We start from the raw sequence: 14,890 nt of genomic DNA, 5'->3' as shown, positions 1-14,890 counted from the left end.
AATGTGGCAGACAAAAAAATCAATAAATGCTAGTAAACCTTTGCTGCTGGATGTGAATGCTGGGAACGAAATAAACTAGTACAAAAATAATAATTAAAAACATATCAGCACATTAATGTATTTAGCATGAGTCTCGTGAGACATCATCTTCACTAATTTTTAGCATACATTTTACTGTGTAATGAGCAGCTTTCTTTCCTCCTGCCCGCATCAGGCAGCAGTTTGCCCTTCCCCCAGTGTTCCTGCATTGCAATCATTGTGCTCGCACTTATTATGTTACAAATGACCGAGGTAAGGCTGACATTCTCATTGCATGCGAAAAGAGCTGGGCTGCCAGGCTTTTTTTTTCCTAATGAAGCAGCTTTGTGAAATCTCCCCATGTGTTAATACTAATGAAGATCCTCCAGCACAATTAAAATCGCAGCCAGTGGCTGAAGAGGAAGCAGAAAACAATGGCATCTTTCTACGTATACATATTTCTTTATGCTGAGATCAGCTTTATTTAGAAATAATGTTTATTTTTAAAAAATGCTGGTATGTAGCATTGAAGAAGGTTAACAAGCCGTACACATTTTTGAATTCTGCAAGGACGATTTTTAGCAGCTCCTTCTGAAATCACTTACGTTTCTCGGCTGCGCTGTGGTATAACTTTATGGTGTGAGGGTTTCTGGGGCACAGTCCTGGGCTCCTCAAGTGACCTTTAACCTGCCCGGGCCTGGCTGTGCCCAGAAAGGGAAGAGGAGGGTCCGTACGTGAGTTTGCAGGGCTGGGGTAGGGAAGCACAGTTTTTCTTTCTGTACAAACAACCTGTATAGGGTGCTGCAGGAAGGGCAGGAACATTGGTACTTAAAAGATGTCCTGTATTTATTTTACAGTCTTGTGTCAATACCTGGTGAATTTTAATACTTCGGTGTTCAACTTAATTCCCCCACCCTGTTGCCTGTTCTACTTTGATTATCTAGTTCTAGAACATAAAAGTTGAATGTTGCTTCCCGTGTGAATTTCTGATTTGCTGTTTTCTTTACAATGTCTCCTCTTTCGGAAATGGGTCGCTTTTTTTTCCCTTTCTTCGGTAGATGGCAATTCGTTGTGTTACAGATTCTTTGTTGCTATTTTTTTCCCCAGAACTTAATCACTAAGACGGCGCGTAAGAGTTAATTCACGCACTTGATGCGGCCAGCCGCGCTCCTCCCGCAGCCGACAGTCGCCACGGAACGACGGCCGAGCGCGGGGCGCCGGGAGACACGCACCGCCGGTGACCGTCCGGGCGCCCCGCGGCCCCGGGCCCGCCCGCCGCGCTCCGACACTCCGCTCGCTCTCCCGGCGCGGCGCGGGGCCGGGCTGCTGACGTCACTGGCGGCGGGTGCAGCAGCACGAGCCGCGCGGAGGGGCCGGGGCACGGAGCGGAGCGCCCGCCGCGCGCACACGCACCGCGCGCGCTCGCCCCCCGGCTGCGTTGGGCGCTGGAGAGCGCCGGGCAGGGCCGCTCCGCGCGCGCGGCCTGGCGGCCCCGGGACCGGCGGCCCCGCTGCGAGGTGAGTGCCGGGGAGCTGTTCCGCGGGTGGGCTGCTGGAGCGTCACCGCGGCTGCCGCGCCGAGCCCGGGAGCCCGCCTGCCCGCTCGGCGGCCGCTGCTACCGCCTTTGTTGTGCAGGGCCGGCCGCGGCCCCGGGCGCCGGTGCGGGTCCCGCCAGGGCCCTGCCGGGCACGGCTGCGGCCGGGAGGCGCGGAGGCCGCGGGGAGGCGAGTCCCGGGCGGCCCGGCCGGGTGTCTCCTGACGGGATGGCGGGGTCCCGAGCGGTTTTAAACTTTACTCGTGGCAGCGAGCCCGTCGCTGGGCCGGGCGGCGCCGGCCCGTGGCTGCCGGCGGTGGCCGCAGGCTCCGCGGCGGCTCTTTTGTGTGGCGGGGCGCTCCGGCCGGCTCTCCGCCCCTCGCCCGCGCTCCGCTCGGCGCTGCGGAGCCGCCCCGCTCTCCCCGGCCGGCGCTGCCCGCCGGCTGCCGCTGTCAGGCCGGGCCGGTGCGCGGGCGCGGAGCGGCGGGGGTCGTTCGGCGGGGCCGCGCGGAGCGGCCGCTGGGCAGGGCCGCGGGGAGCGGGCGGGAGCGCGTCCCCCCGCGCCGGGCGGCCCGGCCTGCGCGCTCCTGTGTGCGCGGGCGCGCAGGGGCCGCTCGCTCCGCGGGCGCGCAGCGGTGCGGGCCGGCAGCAGCCGGGGCCCGCGGGCCCCTCGCCTTTATCTTTTGTGCGTGTCGCTTCCTTGTGCACAGGAACAAGCAGCTGCAGCCCTTGGCCGAGTTGTTGAAATTTGTCCCTTTGTGTATATTACAATATCCTCCATTTTTCTGCCCTCTAAACAACGAGCCTTTCGCCATCTTGGGCAAATTTTTATTCCCAAGTCTGTCCGTGAGTGGAGCGAGGGAGCGGGTGGAAATCCTGAAAGCCCTTTTGGATGAGACTCGAAGTTTGGGAAATGTTACAGGGACGGATGGTGACGTCATGTAAAGTTTAAGGGGAATTTTCCCAGAGCGTGCTTTCCCGGAATTCCTCATGGAGCTGTGGCGAACCCTGAGGAGCAGGGCTCCTGCTCGAGACTGCAGGGGATGTGCAGAATATGCTGCTTTATCCAGTGTCTGGTTTTGTAACAGGGGGAGAAATAACTCTGCTCTGGAGTTACTCTCCTCTCTCCCCTGGCGCTTTTTTTTTTTTTTTTTTGGCCTTTTAATACTTAATGCTCACTTTACTTAAAAAAAAAAAAAAGTCCAACATTCTGAAGTTCTTATGTTAAATAACAAATCCTCTGGAGATTTGCATTATTTTTGTATACAGCAGGTCGCAATCATGAAGTTTATATGAAACACTTAATACACTCTCTTCCCTGAGGAATAAACAGTTTCTACTTGGGATGAGGAACATGGAAATACACAGTTATTCCATTTGTAGATGACAGATTTTGGGGGCATACTTGGGAGGAACAAATTTATTAAACTATGTTGTTAAGAGGTGTTGCGTGTCGTTTGGGTTGTGTTCCAAATACTGTATTATATGGGTGGCAAAACACAGTCACTATGCTAAACTCATTAAAAACGAACAAAAAGCCCCACCCAAAACAGCCCCCAAACCCCAAATCCCTGTACCTGTGGCTACGAGCTCCATGTCGGCTGTTGTGAAAAGGGAACCAGTAGAAGACACTGTTCTGTTAATTTGCTTCTCAATTGCACTAATATTTCTCTTTTGAAATCTCATAGAAGTTTTTCTGGTCACATGGTGACACGCGGGGTACTGGATGAGGAGTAACTAGTGCAAGCCAAGTTCTGGTTTTCTGTTCTTTTTCCTGTACTTGTCTTACTTGCATATTACAGTCACATGGACGTGAAACTGCCTGTATTTAATTGGCATTTCTTTGTCTTCAGGGTTGGGACAGCAGTTAATGTAGAAATGTAGAAAGTCATAGGAGTAGCTGTTAGTACATCAAGACTGGGTACATCATTCAATATTGACTTGGATAGAAAAACGAAGTGTCCTTAAGGTAACATTGGAACAAATGTCAGATGCTTACCTCGAGGACTGTGTGTGATGTGTGGTTTTTTTAATACACCATAAAGAGGGGTTGAATTGAGTATTTGCCAGCTACATGGATATTTGGTAGATGAAAATGTTTAAGTAGCTGAAAGCATGTACAACAGATGGTTCTGAATTATACGTGCAACAAAGGTCTGGAAGATTTGACAGAGTATAAATGATGAACAACACAGGATAAGTAGTTTCAGAAAATGGTAGCATACGTGACATCTCATACCTGTGATAAACTATGTACGTGTGTTTATCACAATGCTGCAAAATCAATAAACTATGTAATATAAAGAAAACGATAGCCAAGGTAACTTTTGTAGTGTGTCTAGAGGAAGCATTAGGAGTTTTTAAGGGATTCATTTGAAATTTTATGCTAATTTCATGCAGGGGACGTTTGTTTAATCATAGATGGCACCAATTCTTTGCATGCAATGGAGTATTAATATCAGGTTGTAATGGAGTTCTTAACAAATAGAAGTCTCTGGAGAGTAAAAAATATTCATTCGGAAGATCAGGAAGTGTTCCCTTTTCATTACTGACCCGAAGTCTGTTCTGAGTGGCACAAAATAATGTTTTATGACTAATGTATATTGGCATTTTGGTACTGGTATTTCTCATCCTATTTATTTTTTTAACTAAATACCACTGTGTTAAGTTCCTTATAAGTCGGTGTTCCAACAAAAAGTAATTGTTTTTAAGATCTGTTCTTGTAGATTATTGTAGGTTGTCAATAACATTGCAAAATTATTTGAATAGTGTTAGGGGAAAGATAACTAAATGCATGCTTTGTACCTTTTGGTGGGAAATAGTTCTTTTTTGTGAACATGGAATAAGATGCTTTGTACTTTCAGCAGATAAATTAGCAGTATTTTTATATTATGGAGGGAATAAGCCCTGTTTGAGCATTGCAGTATATTTGTTTAGTCTTTATACTGACCTTATGATAAGGAGTGCTTGGAGACTGAATTGTCTTTTTTGGGAAACACTGCAAATGCAAATAAGAAAGTAATGGAAGTCTTTCTGTTTAGGTGCTGTTGCCCTCTTCCCCATTCTCTTTGTTTGCGTGTTGGTTGTGGAGCTGCAGCGCAAGGCGCAGATGTTGTGCAACCCTCCCGACGCGCTGCAGCGCGGCTCCGGCGAGCGGGGCAGGGCTGCCGGGGCGGCGGGGCTGGAGCAGAGCGGGCGGCTCGGGCGAGCGGGGCTGCCGGGGCGGCGGGGCTGGAGCAGAGCGGGCGGCTCGGGCGAGCGGGGCTGCCGGGGCGGCGGGGCTGGAGCAGAGCGGGCTGCCGGGGCGGCGGGGCTGGAGCAGAGCGGGCGGCTCGGGCGAGCGGGGCTGCCGGGGCTGCCGGGGCTGGAGCAGAGCGGGCTGCCGGGGCTGCCGGGGCGGCGGGGCTGGAGCAGAGCGGGCGGCTCGGGCGAGCGGGGCTGCCGGGGCTGCCGGGGCGGCGGGCCTGGAGCAGAGCGGGCTGCCGGGGCTGCCGGGGCGGCGGGGCTGGAGCAGAGCGGGCTGCCGGGGCTGCCGGGGCTGGAGCAGAGCGGGCGCTCCCCGCGCCAGCTGCAGCTGCTCAGGGCTTTGTTGCTGCTCCTCGGTGTGCACAAGACGGGGAGTATCACAGTTGCAAAGAAAGGAAAGTTTGCGCTCTCTGTCTCATCTCCTAAATCAGGGAAACCGGGGGTTAGTACTTGGCTGCTTTCAGTTTCATAATGTTCTTCTAGTGGTGGCTGTGGGATGAGGAGATTTTAGCTGTTTGGAGGCAGATTTAACACTACCAAAAATGCGATTTGCTGCACCCCCACCCCAGTAAGGGCATTGACGCTGCGAACTGCTCACTGTGATTGCCACTCGCCAGTCCCCAGTACAGGTGTCTTTAAATAAAGCCAAATAGCGGTTGGTTGGTTTGTTTTAACAGCCGACTTTATAACTTTGTTCTAATAGAAGATTGCAGAATAGTGGTACTTTGTGTTTTTGTCATGTAGCTAATGTGGCCCAACAAAGATTTGCAAAGTCTACCAATTTCCTTCCAAGTGTGCTTCAGCTTTTGAGGTAACTTTGTTTCACTACAGTACATTCAGTAAATTATGTCATACCACATTATTAACTAGTTTGGTGTGGTAAATTGCCATCAGAGGAAACACTGACACAGATGTCGAGGACGGCAATTGTTTTTGTGATTGTTTGCGAGTTCACAACATCCCGAACAGGTAGTGAATATGTGTCAGTCAACGTATTGCAAAGAAACTGGCGGTCTGTGGGGAGCATAACACTGTGCAGAATTCCGGCGTCGGGTACAGATGATCTTCCCTGCTGCGTCAGAGGAGATGAGATGTCTGCCTTGTGACTGGCGTTTATGCTTTTAAAAAATTTTGGTTATGCTGCTACATTTTAACTTTAAAACTAGTTTTATTGTATTCTTTCTGTGTAATGGTAGAATGAAAGTGTATCTTTGTTTTAAGCGAGTGGCAGAGCTTGGAGTTCTTCCCTGCACGCTCTTTACTGGTGAGGAACAGAAACAAGGAAGCTGTGTTAGTAAGAATAGAGAGAATAGATCCTCCCCACCCCACTCCCCAATTTCCACCTATTTATTAAAAAAAAGGGGGCAAGAAAGAAGCAACAAAAAAATCAACAAGGAGTCACTGGAAAATTTGGATAAGGAAAATACATTCACTTTGATTTTTTTAAATTTCTGTTTCTTAGCCTTCTTTCTTATGAAGGTGAGAATGTATTAGTTTCACTGTGACACAAGTGAGGACTCTGCACGGAAGGGTTTAGTCTCCCCAGCATCACCAGGAGCGGTGGATGGGGCGGAGGGGCTGCCTGCCCGGCCCCGCGGCTCCCGTGGCTGTGGGTGCTGCTGTGCACCGGTGCCACCGGGTGGGTCCCGTGGCTGTGGGTGCTGCTGTGCACCGGTGCCACCGGGTGGCTCCCGTGGCTGTGGGTGCTGCTGTGCACCGGCGCCACCGGGTGGGTCCCGTGGCTGTGGGTGCTGCTGTGCACCGGTGCCACCGGGTGGGTCCCGTGGCTGTGGGTGCTGCTGTGCACCGGTGCCACCGGGTGGGTCCCGTGGCTGTTGTGCTGCTGTGCACCGGTGCCACCGGGTGGGTCCCGTGGCTGTGGGTGCTGCTGTGCACCGGTGCCACCGGGTGGGTGAGCTGAGGGCACCGAGTCCTTAGGGAAACTGGGACCGTGTTTTCATCCAGTGTCTGCAAAAGGGCCAAGCAAGATGCAGTAATTTCTGTTACTTTGTTTCTTAATAATAAAATTTTAAGTTTAAAAAAATGTAGAACATTTAATCCAATTAACACAGTTTCACATACCAGCTGTGTTTATCTCTTTATTGCCCTTAAATTTACAGTTACACGCTGCCGTGGTCCTGAGCTATTCCTTAAAGAGAAAAAACATCAATGGACTTTTGAAAGTTTTATCCAGAAGTTCCTTTGAGATCTAAATGGAAATAAACCAGAAAAACTCAGTAATTTTACAGTAGCATTTAGATTTTTGTTTCTTTTTTGGGCGAAGGAAGAGAAATGGTGTTTTATTTTATTGCGGTGTTAGCATTGGTGTTAGCATTGGTGTTATTGCGGTGTTAGATGAGGCCACCTGGTGAAAGGCACCCTGAGAGTGCGGGTCTGTGCGGTTCAGTTCTGTAGTGTGACAACGAGGATACAGGGGTTTCTCTGTGTACTTTAACAGAATTAATTTAAACATTTGACGACATTCTCTTTTTATGTGAATGTTTTTCAGATCAATGGGGAAAATATGAAAGGAAGTACATGCTTTTAAACCTTACCTAGCGACAGATGATCTCCCAGAAATGGTGTCTGAAAGTTGGGTCTTACCAGAAGCTGTGCCGGGCTCGTCGGGGCCCCCGTCCCGCCCCGGGCTCGTCGGGGTCCCTGTCCCCCTCTCGGAAGGGCGATTCCTGTCGCCGTTGCCCGGACCCTCTGCTACCGGCTCCCTGCTCACACCCTCCAGGGCCCCTGAGCGTCTTGTTCTCTGTGTGCAAAGGACATTAGGCTCTTTTCATGTGATGTGGGTCAGGCATTGTCAAGAGCTGAATGGGTTAAGCCTTGGTAGTTCGAAAAGAGATTGCAGGGATTTTTCTAGTCCCTGAGGGAGGAATCACACAAAACCTGAAAATTCATACTACTAGAAGGGTAAAGGCACCATCTGAAAAATTGGTCCACCTCCTGGACAGTTTACATTAGTAATGGTCCCGTTGAATCAGTGGGGCTGCTGAGTACACACATTTCATCTCAGGTAATGTTTGCAGTATAAAACCTTGGAAAAGACGGTCGGTCTAGAAATAATGCAGTGACCATCCGATAATGTCTTACACAAAACTGCTCTGGAATTGTTGGGAGGGATAATGAAGAATTGTAATTTTTGAATAATGGAGAAGCCTACTTGTGTTTTCTTGCAGATTGCAGGGAGTATAAGCTAGATTCTCTTTAGGATATTCATTAAATACGGTGATACAAAGGCACAAAATGCTCTGCCCAGCTGTCCTTGAGCTCGAATCTCGGTCATGGGACTGTGGAATGACAAGCTAAAACTTTGAAATCCTCTAGGGAGTATTTTTCCTTCACTTTGGATACATAGCTAAGGTTTTTGGATTGTGACCCTATTTATTAATTGGTTTGTATTAATGAATTCATGTTTTTCTAACGCAGAAAGATTCTTTAATAAACAATGCATCACATTTTATCAGATACTTATTTTAGAACAGCGGTGTGTGGTATTCAAGTACAATCAGCAAGATAACCCCACAACCCCCTTCTCAGCCCTCAGTCTCTTCTTGTACAAAAGAAAGCCAGTTTGACAAACATATTGCAGTGGTCTGTGGGGTGCGCAGGGACATAATTGTGTGGATTTTGCCCCATTTTCTGTTGTTACACTTTTCCACAAGCATGCCCTCATTAATCACAGACACTGTCCTCCTGCTGAGGGTAGGAAGGTTCATCACGTTGGCAGCCAGTGTGGTGTAAAGAACAGTGTACTGAAGCTCTTAATGTACTAGGACATAAATAAATCTGAGGTCTTTGTATGCAAACCCTGGAGGTTAATACTGTATAATTCAATGTCCTGTCTTTGGTTTTGATGGATGTTGTTAAGTGCTTGGAGCTCGGCGCGAGCTCTCCGGCGGGTCAGGGCCGCCCGGCTGCTGAGGCCGAGCGGGGCTTTCCTGGGTGCTGGGAAATCGCCGGTTTTGATGTTCTTTTGGTTTTGTGGCTGGCGGATCATTGTTGTATCACCTGAGCTGCTGCAGGAAGGATCTGGAGATTGACAACCCCTGCTGTGATAATGGACTTAGTGCATGAAATGCTGATAGTTTGGTCCTGTTTGTTCTGAAGCTTACTGCTATCTGTATCCTTAACAGAACTAACATGTAGAACAAGGAAAAACTACTGGGATTTCCCTGTAGAAATAGTGCTGGGATTTGGCTTTAACATGAGTTGGTTGCATATTCATAATTTAAGAACAGCTGGGTACAGGAGCATGTAGTCGTTTGCAAGCGATTATCAACCATTCCACTCACACATGGAGGCTGCGCTTGAGCTTCTCTTTATTGATCTACCTGCATTTGAAATCTGGTCACCGCAGCCACAGAGGCCTTTCATTTTAGCTGTGCTTGCATCATGGAACAGCCTCAGTATTAAATATTTAATTTTAACTAAATGCTGAATAAAATAATAAACTGTGAGCTTCGAAGGAACAAAGTGAAAGGGTGAGCAGTGACATAGATCTTAAATACAAGATTTTGTTATGTACAACAGCCTGAAAAAGTAACGTCAGCCAACCTTTGTAGTCCTTTGGTAGCTTTTGTTATTCTGAATAAGAAATCTGTTTTAGATTCTACGATTCTATGATTTACCCAAGGTTACCTTGCTAAAACTGTAGTTGCTGAGATTTGTGGTATTGGTGCATCGTATGCCCAGTGCTTTTGGAGGAAAACCCAGAAGTATAAAATGTGCTTATGTTACACAAAATGATGGTGTGGTAGAATAGCAGTGAGCACAGTCTTGCTCAGTATCACACGGGAAAAATGATGGAGGTATTAGAAATGACTCTGCTCCTACATGGGTAAGCTTGTCTGTCATTATAATTAGAAAAAAACAGACTTATATGTATTACTAAGCAATATTTCTATGCTGTGCTAGTAAAGTTGATTCCCCTTCTCCCCCTCTCTTTTTCAGTTTTGCCTTTCCAGCTTAGAAATAAAGCAAAGCATTTCCACTAGTTTATACACTTAGTTTGACAACTTTTCGATGTCTTTGCTTCCCCTAGTGACCGGAGCTTCTGAAAGGAGAACAATACCAGAATTCCCACTCTCACACATCTTTTGAGCCGGTATAAGTTACTACCTCATAATCTGGCACGTAAATAGAAAGTATTGCTAAGGAAAGGTGTCAGTTGATTTTTACTCCATACGAATGGATCCAGGAATATGGAGCTGTTAAGAAGGTTCCTTACTGTGTTAGTGAGTTAAGAATATCAGGCATACATGCCTGAGCGAGGGTCGAGTTTTTCAAGCTGTATCGGTTGATTTAGTAAAAGGTATTATCACTCCGTACAGCTGCGGTCTTCTCTAAGTAGTTATGGCAGTTTAAAAGAGGCTAAACAGTAAGAAATGCACAACGGTGTTTTTTCCATTGCAGCTCTGATCATTTTTTATCCTCGCGGTTCCCCATCAGGACCTCACTGCTGTTTTTCCATGCTGAGAAATGCTGGATCCAGAGACGGGAGCTGAGGCTGCGGCTCGGGAGGGAGGCAGCGCAGCGCTGCTGGCGCCGGCCCGCACGCGGCCGGCCCGCAGGACCCGCTGCTCTGCCGCGCCGTGCTGTGCTCACCAAGCCTGATAGTCGAAACAATCCTGAGTCCTGTTTGGGCTCCTTCAGAGAAGTTACCTTAAGTGGAACTCCAAAGAAGTAAATGCATGTTTTTCCTGCCCCCACCCCGTCTTCCCTCCGCTTGAGATACTGAATGGGAATAGTCGGAGAACAGCAGTGGCGTCAAGTGGACCATGTGCAAAAGCTGCTGTCCCAAAGTCCGAGATCCAAAGTCCCGATAAAAGACAACAAAAGGGTGTAGATTATTGGGAAAAAAAAACCCACAGTAATACATTGCTCTCTTTCTCTTCCTGGCAATTTAGTAGAGAAAGCCCTTGGATCTTGTCTTACCTTGAATATACTGGGGAAAGGTTTGGAGGGGGAGCTGAAGCAGAGTGGGTGGGTGTTTGAACACCGGACGGGCCGTCCCTGCCCGCGGTCTCTGGACGGCACGCTGGGGCAGTGGGTGTATGGATGTTTGAACGCCGGACGGGCCGTCCCTGCCCGCGGTCTCTGGACGGCACGCTGGGGCAGTGGGTGTATGGATGTTTGAACACCGGACGGGCCGTCCCTGCCCGCGGTCTCTGGACGGCACGCTGGGGCAGTGGGTGTATGGATGTTTGAACGCCGGACGGGCCGTCCCTGCCCGCGGTCTCTGGACGGCACGCTGGGGCAGTGGGTGTATGGATGTTTGAACGCCGGACGGGCCGTCCCTGCCCGCGGTCTCTGGACGGCACGCTGGGCGCCTTCCGCTGGGCAGCCGTGGTTGGGGTGGGTTCGGATCGGTTGTTGGTTTGTTTTTCAAACTTGCCAGGAGTTACCAAATAAAAATAATATTAAAGGGTTTGTATAGTTTACTTGCTGCTTATTTCATTTGAGAGTGTTTGGAGAAGCAAATTAGCAAATTTTAGGAAAGGAAAAAAGACGTAAGGAAAGAATATATTCCCAAAATGACAAGTCCGCTATGTTTTGGCATTTAACTATGATATTAGCACTGTGTTTTTCTGCAGCTGTCATATCTTTTTTCTTTTCTAGAAGTGCTTTTCAAGCCCTGTTTTCTCCCGCTAAGGCTTAAATGTATAGCAGATGTTCTTCACTGAAGCAGACGCGCTTTGGAGCGGGCGGCGGCCGAGCCCGGCCCCGCGCTGGTGGTGGCGCCGGTTCCGTGGCTGCGGAGGGAGCAGCGGGGCCGGGCAGGCGGGACGGAGGGGGAGCTGCTCCTGTCGGGGGTACCAGCAGTGATAGGTGCACTGGTGAGTGCAAACAGGTGCAAAATGCCCTTTTTTCTCCTGACTTTAGGAAGTAGAAGGAACAGATTATGCAGGTAATTTCCTTTTATTTGTGTGTGATAAAGAAACAGAGCAGGTTGGAATACTGTCCTGTTCTTTGAGACACATTTCTTTGTATGTCAAGCTGGTTTTGATTATCACTGAGGTAAATTTATCATCTTTGCACTCTTGCAGATACCAGTAAATTTTCTGTGTTAACAGTTATGGACATACAGCATATTGCAAAGTTTATTGTGTTGATACAAGTGGTTTATACAGAGTGGCCTTTAAATGTAGCCTACAGTGTTTTTGCTGTCATGGAAATTAATGATGTATTTTGAGGGATCTGTTCATAGTGCAAAGGCTTTGTAGTAAACCAGGGGTGTAGGGGGGACAATCACTTTTAAAATTTCTTTGTCTCTAAGTGCTTAATTTATACAATTGTAGTTTTGGTATCTTGTGAAGTGCTTAAAATCAATACACGAGCAATCATCTTACGGAATGATCTGTGTTACATGTTGCAGGAGACGTTTGAAATGCAGGTAGGTGGGGTCTCTAACACTTGGTAAAGCCGAGTTCCCCTTTTGCCTCCTGCGTTGACCTCAGCAGCACTGGCCTGCGTTCTGTTAGTTCTATGAGGCCTGGACTGAGGGAAGGGTTTGTTCCTCGCAGGTTGTTGTCCCTTCCAGCAGCGCAGGCGATAACAGATAATTGGAGTGCTAGGATGGTTGGGTGATGTGTGCGAATCTTTGTGTTGATTGTATTATGTTCTGTTTATACGCAGAATCTTGTTCTTTAGTTCAGCAGCCCCTTACAAGTGTCTGTTTCCATGTTTAATTTTAGTGGTCATGAATCAATAAATAATCTGCAGTTTTCTGCAAAAGTTAGTTTAAATTTTAAAGAGCTGTTTGAGTGCCAGGTCTCAAATCTGTCTCTTTATAATAAAAACTTCAAATTGTTTAGAAAAAATCCGTATGCTCACTTCTGGGGGGCCTCGTGGCAGAGAACGTGACCCGGCGGCGGAGGGTCCGTGTCCTGGCCAACGGGGGCGCTGCGAGCGGTGGCACGGAGCTGGCGGAGCCGCTGCTCATGGGAAGCGCTGGAGCACGCGGGATCGTCGGGGTCGTTCCAGAGTGCGTTTGCCTGTCCCACTAGCCATGGACAGACATTCACAGGGGCAGGTCCTGCCCATTTTTCAGGTAAAACTGTTCAAACCTAAACTGTTTCCCTGAAAAAGGGGCATAATGGGCCTTCGGTTTCTCAAAAGGACAGTTCTCTTCTGCAGTCAGCGGTGGTTTGGTCTGCAGCCTCAGCCCGTTGGCTGTAACCTGTCCCATGGCAGTATCTTAATAAAAATTAAGATATTACTGGATTATTGAACATTCATTTTAGTGTTTATGGACAGAAAAATGCAAAACTGACTCTAAAATGTTGCATGAATTAGGCAAAGTGGCATCAGATTTCTTCATGGATATACCTAATTTTGTAAGACAATTTCACTTTTGGCACAAATTCACCAAATGCTTCGTATATTTTGGTTTACTGGAATTCTGACTTTTTAAAGTTTCTCAAGCAGTGGGGACATGCAGATTAAAAGTTAAGACCCTTTTATCATGAATGATGTCAGATTTTTAATGGGTTGGTTACAATGCAGGATATTTATCTTGATAGGATGTGATTTCAAAGGACCTTGTAGGGAACAGGCTGAGTTTATCTGTTAACAAAAAAGAGTTTTACCATGATGGAAAACCCACCGTGTTTATAAAAGATCAAACCGAACATCTCAGGAAACTTAAGTGGCTGCATGATATTAAACACTGATGAATTTGCAGAAACGCACGTGGAGAAGAGGGGAGCAGGGAGAAGAACATGAATAAACGCACAGTGATGGGTTCTAAGTCAGTTACCTGCCATCGGGTAGAAATGCCGGAGCTGCAGCAGCAGCAGTCACAGAGCAAGTCTGACACAGCACCGAGAGAGGAAAAAAAGGACGAAACAGAAAGCATGCAGGATACTGTGTTATTAGTTCAGGTCACCACTGTCAAGTGGAATAAAAAGCAAATAAACCTGAAAGAATAATCAGTTTTGGAACACTTTCGATGTGAGATTAGAGTATACTGAAGTCTTCAGCTTGGGCTGTGACCAGGTGCTACAAAGTCATGCTTGGAATAGTAGAGTAAATAGAGAACAATTTTTTTGGCAATGTAATATTGGAACTAAAAGAACCCAGTAGTTTGTTAACATAAACCAGTAAGTAGTGCTTTTCACTTAGTGCTGGGTTAAATTGTGGAATAGTCCTTGGATACTGCGGAGAGGAAGATTGCACCACACTTAGAATGAGGAGATATGTTAATGGAAGATGAGTTTATTATGGCTGCTGAACATGGCGATTGAAATCAGCACTGGGTTTGTTACATCTTCATACGTGTGATTGCTGAGAGAAGGGTATGTACCTTTATTCTTTCTCAAAATGTTTATTACTTGTGTAGATGGACCTTATTCTGAATTAGTTAGTTTTGGTTTTGTTAATATTTGATGTTTTGTGTCTGATAATTTGTATAGATGGAATAATAAAGATTCAAATAATACACAAGTTCTTCTAAGATTTACACGAATATAGAGGTTTTGTCCTGTTTTCGTGTGAGGGATTGAGAAGTAATCCTCTTTAGGTTGTGGTTGTTCAGCACAGTTGATTATCCCGCCCTTCATCCTTGGTTCCGCACTGTGCTCCTTTTGCACAGCTTGTTAACGTGCGTTCTTCCATTAACATAGTGTAATGGAGAATAATTCTATGTACTGTAACTTCAACCTTACAGATTCTTCCCGTATCCTTTCCTTCTCTGTCCCCGTGTGTATATTTAGTCTTCAGGTATATCACCTGTGATAACTGTAAACTCAGTCGTTATTCCACCCCTGCTGTTTAAGTTTCTTTACATTCTTTCCAGCTCTAGAAACTTAGTTTGGGGAAAAGGATCTTTTCATTCTGCTTCTTGAATAAATTCTCCTGACACTATAGCTGATGAGGGTCATACATTTCTGAAGTAGTCTGGATCTCAAATATTGTCAAAACTGGAAGGGGAGGGCTGCAGGGAGTCCCTTCTGTACCTAGCCCTTAGTCCTGCTGTGGATGTTTTCTGTATTTGGGAAATAGTCTTGAACTAGCTGTTGCAGTGTTGCTTATGGTAAATGTATATTGGTTTATGTAATCATAGCTCAAGCTGGAAAAATG

General features: G+C 47.4%; 1 protein-coding gene across 19 annotated transcripts in view; it reads left to right on the top strand.

Annotated features, from left to right (window-relative positions):
- The first annotated feature begins 1,369 nt into the window (after positions 1–1,369).
- Positions 1,370–14,890, top strand: part of BAZ2B (bromodomain adjacent to zinc finger domain 2B) — a 111,700-nt gene continuing 98,179 nt past the window's right edge. For all 19 annotated transcript variants that reach the window (XM_082055550.1, XM_082055546.1, XM_082055547.1 and 16 more), the window contains exon 1: positions 1,370–1,535. The gene's annotated coding sequence lies outside the window, so the exon portion shown is untranslated. The remainder of the gene's footprint in view (positions 1,536–14,890) is intronic.

Source organism: Streptopelia decaocto (genome assembly GCF_964273445.1).
Source record: "Streptopelia decaocto genome assembly, chromosome: 6".
Taxonomy (NCBI): Eukaryota; Metazoa; Chordata; class Aves; order Columbiformes; family Columbidae; genus Streptopelia; species Streptopelia decaocto.
The sequence above is the reverse complement of the archived record's forward strand: the minus strand, read 5'-3'. Positions and strand labels throughout refer to the sequence as shown.